Here is a 9,131-nt window from a genome sequence, read left to right on the forward strand (position 1 = left end):
TTAGTCAAATAACTATACTAACAAAAGGGTATTAATTAAGAATGATGAGTAAAAATTCAGACTCATTCACTCTTAAGGATAAATTAAAAAAAAATAGATCACACATTTAATTGTTGTCCATACCACTTTCTAGAAAGATTGCTTGTCTTAACCACTGTTTTTTTCTTCCTTTAATACCTAAAATTTTCATGAATTATTCATTAATATTACCCTTAAATCACTAGTTTATTTACTGACTAAACTATTAATTTACTTTTAATTAGGATATTATAAGAAATACGAGTTAAATGTAAAATTCACTTCCGGCATTGGAGATTGGGACATCGGCAATGGTAGCCGTGACAATGATTACAAAAGGTGGCGGAGGAGATTGAAACGATGGAGACGATCCTTTGTGGTGTCAAATCCAGCGTCGGAGTTCATTAAACCAAATTCGGCCGCTGATCGTGTTGTGACAACAACATTGTGGTGTCAAATCTGCGAAGATCATTGATCAAGAATTCGACTATGGCGTCCACGTAACGTGGGCAAGTATAGATGGAGATTGATGCAGCTGCAAGCGCAGGAATCTGAGCTGCAGAGGTTGCACGTTGAGATCTTTGGCAAAGTTTATGATGATGTTTGAAGATGGCAGGTGTTGTAGTGAGAGGAGAAAATGGTAGAAGAGAAAGAAAGTAAGGGATCTCTGGGAAGAGAGGGAAATTGAGAGATGAGGGTGAGGATCAAGCTTTAGATTATGTTTTTAAAATTTGTTTTTCCTGGAAGAGGATCCAAGATTTCAAAAGTATCCTTGGTGTCATTATGTTGGAAAATGAAACTCTTTATGGATATTGAGATCTTTGGAAATATGTTAGATCTATAATGTTTATATTGATGATGACTATGTGATGGTATTTAGTTATAAAGTGTGAGCTTCAGTTGGATTAAGTCTAAATCATGAAACTTGGTGAAACTCAGTTAAGGTTTTTCTTAGAAAATGAAAACTTTATGTACATATGGCATAAGATTTATAACTTGGCATGAAAATAAGTTTATATATATGACACGACTATTTAGACTATCTCCTTACTTTTAGTAAAGTCATTAGGTTTGAATTTTTCAGACTTAAAGAAACCAGCAAGAAAATAAAACCATGATAAAATGGTCCTTTTGACGTAAAAACGTGTCTATGTGTAAACGAGTTAATGAACTGCCGAATTAGCTCTTGATCAAAACAGAAAAGTTTTAGATCTCAGTTAGTGGAACGAATAAGGAATTTTCTCCAAATTCGGCAGTTCTCGTTCATATTTCCTAATATCCCGACGCTCTCAATGATTTGCTCCTCTGCACCCTTGATGATTATTGCTCATGCACTTTCGACGATTGTCCTCGCTATGCAACTGTCTCCATTTGTCTTTGTTTTCTAAAAAATTCAAAAAATTTATCTTTGTTTTCTTAAAAATTAAAAAAAAGTGATAAGTCAAAGAGAAAAGAGCCTCAAAGTATTTAGAGTCATCAATACTGGTTTGTTCTATTACATTTCAAGATTAGAATCCCCCATTGGAGCTCCATTTTTAGGGACATATCAGGAAAATTTAATATTTTGTATATAGTTATCTTTGTTAGTAGTTTGAATTTATTTGTAGCAATTTGCAAATTAGACAATTTCTTGATTTTAGGAGATTTAACAATATACGTTAATTCACTAGATTTTATAATTACAATTTGTACTTACGTGCAATTCATTGGTAGTTCATTTTACTACTGAAGTCTCTATATTTTTCTAATATGTTTATATATGTACATTATGCATTATCATTAAATCTTTATGTTTTTTTTTTCTTTTATCTTCCTCTTTAGTTTTGGTGGCCGGGATTTTGTTTTAGTTTTTAATTTTTAATTTTCAAATTTTTTTTTTCCTACTGATCGATAGGTGTGCCTCAACAAAATGTAGTTGGTCCGATTTTATGCGTTCGCTTTATTGATTAGTTTTATATAAGAATGTTAAACCATAAAGCAATAAGAAGACACATAAAAACTCTGACAAAATAAGAATTTGATTAATAATTAATGCAGGCATGGGCCACGTTTATCGAGATTATCTCAAGGGAGTAGGTGGAGTTGTTACCTACGCGCCAAGGGATCGACGTAACTCACATCTATATTCATAAATATTCATAATATTTATATAGTCGACGAATTTTTAATGGTTATATTTATATAGATAATTATTATTAAATATACAAATTTAATGACATGTCGTGACAAAAATTTCATTTTATTTATTGTTATACAAATTTAGTTAAATATTTAATTTATTACAATAATTAGATTAATATTTTGCGGCTAAAATAATAATGTCAAAGTCTTTAATTTGGCATATTTATGGACTAAGGCTGGACATCCAAACCAAACCAGGTGTAACACAGCCAAACTAATTATAGATAGGTTTGGAGATTTTGAAATCAAACCAAACCATTGAAAACACCTTGTTTATAAACCTTTTCTCAACCCTAATTACAACGAACATTTGATTTTTTTAGGGTAATGATTTTTTTGACTTTTTCAAAAATTGAAAATAATATAATTAACTACATTCTTAAAAATCTGTTAAATATATAATAAAAATTAACTAGTTTTTCTTGGTTGGTGCAACATGAGTAGAGGGTTCCGAAACATTAAGTGCATGTTTGGTTTGAGAGTTCAATCTACTCTAGTTTTGATAATAAATTAATATAAAATCGAATCAAAACTCATTGGCCAATTCTTTCGAAAAGATAAAAGAAAAAAAATGTGTGAATTGGAAAATATCATTTTATCATATATGTGCTTGACTCATGCCTTGGAAGGTAGTGGAATCCGCCTACGATATTCTGCAAGCGCCCAAAGTGGGTAGATGTTTCTATATGCTGCATAATGTTGCATACAATTCCTCAGGAAAACTCCCGTCATTTCCTGGCATAATAAATTGGTTGAAGAACTATTTCATAAGTAAACAATTGAAAAGATAATAACCAAAAAAAAAAAAAAAAATTCAAGGCAAAAAGAAAATTAGGTTATCTTACCTCTTGTGGAAAATCACCATTGTCCATTTGAGAATTAATGATCAACTTTGCCGCACGATGAAGAGGATTTGGATCTCTTTCTTCTTGGCCAGCATGTATTAGGCTCATCATTGCCCATGCAGTCTGTACTAAATTAGATCGATTTCCTTCAAAAGGTACATATTCCTGCATAACCAAATACAAAAACAATTATCCGTTTGGTTCTTAGGTTTGAACATAAAAATTTTAACAAAAATTTAAATTTTGTGAGGAAAAACACTATTACAAAAGGATTTAAACAGTAGTTACAGACGGGTCATAATCTTCCATTTAGGGAGCACAACTTATTATATAATCAAAATTCATAAGATAAATAAGTGCTCCAATTTGTTATTATATAAGAGCGTAGTAACAAAAACTTTTTATATGTAAAAAAACCATTTAATTAAGAATCTATTTATTATGTAGGTATTTTTCTACTTCGACCTTTCTACTTTACAGTTTGCAAAATTTGGATGAGTTTGGAATTGCTTCTACAACCCTTAAAAGTACTTCGTACAAAATAAATGATGTAATTATGGTGTTTGGTAAAATGTTATAAAAAATACACACTTCACACAAAATCTAATATACTTTTTAAGTTATTTATAAAATGTGGTACGTATAGCTTTTAAATTCTACTTCTACTTTTATTTTCAATAAAACTAGTTCTTGTTACCTTGTTTGGGCATGAAAGATAGCTCTCACCCCAACCCCCATCATTTCTTTGTGTTGTGAGTAAAAATTCAACTGCTTTTCGAATGGCAGAATTGTTATTGTATGTCTTGCCAGCAGCTGCTAGTCCTCCCAAAGCAAACCATGTGGCATATGTAAAGCAAACTCCCCAATTGCCGTACCTATAAAATATAACATATTATAATTAAAATATGTTCAATAAGTTAGTTTCATTGCCATGAAAGTAGCAAAAAGGGTACCATGAGCCATTTGGCATTTGTATGTCCTGTAGGAACCCAACAGCATTTGTTATAAAAGTTTCAATTTCCATATTTCTGTGTCTAGGGTACAACTTCTTAAACAAAACCAGAGCTTGGATTGCTGATGAAGTGCATTCTACGTATTCGTGCTCGACAATAATGTCCGCAAGGAACTCAGTGGGATTAAGTAGCTGAGTTTAAACCATATTAAAAGATTATAAAACAAAAATATCGGTTAATTGAGGGTTGTTATTTAAAAGAACTGACTCAAATAAGGGATGTCAACAAATATATAGACTAGAGTTTATCCAAGTCCTTACTTCCAACCACTCTTGTGCTCCTGCCGGCTCCCATGCAGCTAAACCACCATTCTTACTCTGTCATCAATGAAAATTAAGTTCATCATTGGCCATTTTGTACAAATATATAATTTAATATTGTGCTTCAGCCATTGATTAGAAGTAAAAATGCAACATTTTAATTAGTTTAATGATTGATATATTTTATAGGCGTAACTATAAGTCATAGTGAGGAGTGAGCTATCCATTTCTTTTATTAAAAAAATTACTTACCTGAAGAGAAAGTATAACATTTACAGCATCATAGAGTTGCTTAGGTTCCAATTTTTCACCAACAATCTCCAGTGGCATAGAAGAGAGCAACATGCAAGCCTAGATAAAGTATAGGATTGGGTTAGATATATTAAAAAAGAGAACGAATAAGGATTGACTGAATTAAGCTACCTTTAAACCTTCTGCGGTGCAATCAGAAACTTGCCATCCATGATCTTGATCAGAAAATGTCCATGATCCTTTAGAGATGTGGCGATACATACTTTTAAAGTTTCCCGAAGGATTCTCTTTCACCTGATGTTATGCACAGAAATTAGACACTTCTTAGTCATTTTAATTAGAAAAATGAATGATTTTGATAAATGGTGCTATAGATGTTAACTTTCTTATTAAAGAAAGGATGAAACCTGAGATTTCTTTATGAAGTCATGACCTTTGGCAAGAGTTGGTCCAATTTCATGTGTGAGATTACTAGCAAGCAAAGCCTGAACGGCAAAACCAGTATCCCACTCCTGGCTTCCAGAGCCCTGTAGATTAATTATTTGAAAATATTAGTTGCATTCTTACTCTTGTTGTTTCATGTTCTATTCATGCAAGAGTTTTGCTCTACGGCATGCGCGCTAACACTAAGATTATGAATACTATTCAAACTTTGGTATATGCATTAGTGAATTTATCTAGAAAAGTGCATGCAAACCTGAGACAGATGTAATTTGCAAACACTTTGAAAGCTAGAAAGTGAGAGTAATGATGGATATATTATTGACAATAAACCTTATAAATGAAAGAAAGATATTTAGAGGCACTACTGGTGCTAAGCACAATCACTAATGAAAAGTGGACTTTACCTGTGGGTCCCACTGAGAACCACATTTTATTAGTGGATGGTGCTCTTAGACCACCAGTACCTTATAGCTATGCTCTAAATAAAATATTAGGGTAGTGAGTAGAATTACCTGCATCTTCATTCCATCTTCAGCAACCCACAAGTAATCAGGAATCCTTGCAAGGTGCTTTTTAAAATAGTCCCCATTTGGATCTTCAACCCAACAAGCAAGCATACACAATACCTAGTTCACATAAGCAACATTAATTATGAGCACCAAAAAGATGTATAGTTTGTAGTCTTGTACAACCTAAAACAGACATTGCTCTGTTACCTTTTCCACACATGCAATAGTAATGTATCTACTATTTTCATCCTCGTAATGGATATGATCCATTGTCACTTGAAGAGCTCTTTCTCTAATCAATTTGTTTAATGGCCAACGAGAAAGAAGCGGCTCGAAGAAAATATATAGACCATCCCAAAGTAGATCTTGTACCCAAGGATGGGGATAATATAGATCCTCCTATAATAAGATCATATAATGGTTGTCATTATACACACACACACACACACACACACATATATATATATATATATATCAACAAATCTTTTTCCGTACAAGTATGACATTGGCATGTATACCATTCTACAGTAGCACCACATTTTAGCTGCATTTTGGGGGAATTAGGAATTGGTCAGGACTTACAAAATTAAGCAAACAATAGTGACATGTGAAAACTTTCTCTTCTCTAAACGAAAGGAGAATGGTCGAAGAATTTTAAACACATATATATTATAGATTATTACGTATATATATGATACATTTCATTTTCATTCCTTGCATCTTTACCAAGTTAAGACATAGAATATATTTCTTCGGAATTTGTAATATTTATTCATTTAAATAAAAGATGAAAAGCATCTGAAAATGATCAAAAGAAGTATGAAAATAAGAATGCATATCCTAAATATTATTGAGATCAATTTATTCAAACTGATGAAATAAGATAATATGTATACCTGGATGCATAGGAAGAAAGGAAGGAAGAATCCAAAATTCCGGAGGCATGGGGTTGCTTCCCGCCCAATCAAAGACACCAAGTATCTACAAAAAATGATACAAATTTGTGGACATTAACATTTTTTATATTTGTAATATATTATATATCCATGAACTTTCAAAAGCTTGCTTGCTTCACACACACACACACACATATATATAATATTACTTATTTATATTTTTATGAGATTTAATTTTAAACATACTGAAAGCCATGTCTTTCCCCAAGACGGTATGTGTGTTACACCGCCATGATCAAGAATCCATTTTCTTGCTTTCGCACACGAATTGTCTCGACCGCCATCGGGTCCTTCTCCGAGTATTCGCATACAAATGTAGCTCAGAACTGTGCAAAACATGGTGCTGTGGCCCTCTATATGCAGTCCCCACCCGCCATCTTCGGTCTAAACAGTGAAAGTTATATGGACTAGTGAGCATATTGCTAATTAAATTTCAAAATGAATATTTTTACCCCATACTTAAAGAAACAACAAATATATGCAATACCTGATGATTGTATATGTAGCGAAGAATTTCCTTACGATGCTCTGCGGGAAATATGGTATTAAGGTGTCCTGTGATGTATAGACACATGACCTATACAAATAACGACAAAGTTTGTATCAATTAATGTTGTCAAAATGGAAAGCTACTAGGCTCAAATTAAAGAAATAATTACACTAATAAAATGATATTTATAAAAAATAAGAGATAAATGTCTAGACTCGTGTATTCTTAGGAGTAAATTTTTTATTTTTTTCTAATAAAAAAATAATAACTCACTGACCAAAGGAGGGAGGAAGAACAGTGGGCCTGCATTTTCAGCGGGCCAATGCCCATCACTAGCCTGCAATGCCGAAAAGAAGTGTACAGCCCTCCTCAATGCAGCGGTGGCCTTTTCATATGTGATAATCTCACCCTCTTCAATCTTAACAGGAGGAATTGTTTGTTTGAAGTCCTTTTCTCTCAAGAACTGGATCAATAGTGTAAACGAAGTATATATAAATTTCAGAACACTAGTTATAGTAAATCAATTAATCTTCTGTAAATAATCTTTTTTTTTTTGGGATGGGGTTAAAATTGAGATTGTAAGCTTTTTTGCGTGCACTTAAAATAAATATAATAAATTTGTAAGCTATATTTTCAGTAAATTCAATTTATTTATACACAAGATGCGTTAACATAACTTAGCATGGCCCAGAAGAGAGGGGTCAAGCTATTGATATGTTTTTGTTTTTCGTAGTAAGTCATGACTTCAAATGGAGAGGAGAACAAAAATTACTGATGGTTTTTTTATTTTTTATTTTATTTAAACCAACGAAACGACACTTATTTTTTAAGTCTCTGTCTATCTTATCTTCGCAAAGAAAAAAGTAAACTCTATTATATGATTTGAGTCTTTTCCATGTCTTAAACCTTTTTGACTATATAGTGACCTCAGTATTGGACAACAGGACAATTATTATGAAAACCAAAGGCGAAAAAGAAACCCACCAAAATTAAAGTTCGAACTGATGAAATCATTCTTTGGTTCGTAATAAGGCCATCATCTTCTACTTAATTACCATATCACCCTTGAATATTTTGTTCAAAAACCAATAAACACACCAAATTATTGAAACAAAAGAAAGCCGAATGAAAAGTAGGAAAATGCCAATTTTGGAAATATTAATATTTGATAATTGACGTTTGTGTTAACGGAAACAGCAATTTTAATTGACGCACGACTAATGAAAATAACTAGCAACACCAACATGTACGGTTATAAATTAACAAGTTTCCTAACATAGCGCGGAAACCCTACATAATCCATTAAATAAGTTAGAAAATTACTTGCATCCGCCAGAGGAGGTCACTGCTGGGCTTGACCTGCCGGCGGTTGTTGAAGAAGTTACGGCGAGCCTCTTCGACGGCCGCTCGCTCCTTGGGCGTACCGGCAGCTGGATCGAACTCCCAAATCTGCCTTCCCACAAAGTTGTTTGGGCTGAATATGTAAGGGTCATTTCCCCCGTCAGCTATCTACAGCCTCCACATGATTCTGACCAGCCTTTTTATCTCTTCTTTATCACAATTAATCTCCCTGCTTAAAACAATTTGCATTAAACATTTTATATAGATGAACAAATTATAACTAGTTATAAACAATACAATTAAAAACATGGCATGCCATTCATGAAGTGCTTATGCAGAACACGTGTTAATAAATTTCCGTACATATGACTATATGTTATGATAATGCGTCATGCATTTGTAATTTGCATGTAGATGATGGCCTCGTTCATTTTACCGATTCAAGTTTTTAGTTTTAGGTTTCTATAGTAAAAATCTTTCAGAAAATGTCACATTTAACTTTTTTTTTACAGTGAAAAGTTCTCAGAAAATATCACATCTTAACTCGAATTGAAAACTCGAATCTGCAAAGTGAACTTATAATACTACATAAATATCAGAATATATAGAGTCGGCACGCAATTTTGGATTGGAGAAGTTGCTATAATGATATATATATATATATATATATATATAGTTGAAAACTCGAATCTGCAAAGTGAACTTATAATACTACATAAATATCAGAATATATAGAGTCGGCACGCAATTTTGGATTGGAGAAGTTGCTATAATGATATATATATATATATATATATAGAGAGAACGAGATAATGATATATA

General features: G+C 32.5%; 1 pseudogene; it reads right to left on the reverse strand.

Annotated features, from left to right (window-relative positions):
- Positions 1–2,814: 2,814 nt before the first annotated feature.
- LOC112094686 lies at positions 2,815–8,492 on the reverse strand (annotated as a pseudogene).
- Between the last annotated feature and the right edge of the window lie 639 nt (positions 8,493–9,131).

Source organism: Morus notabilis, unplaced genomic scaffold (genome assembly GCF_000414095.1).
Source record: "Morus notabilis unplaced genomic scaffold, ASM41409v2 Scaffold176, whole genome shotgun sequence".
Lineage (NCBI taxonomy): Eukaryota > Viridiplantae > Streptophyta > Magnoliopsida > Rosales > Moraceae > Morus > Morus notabilis.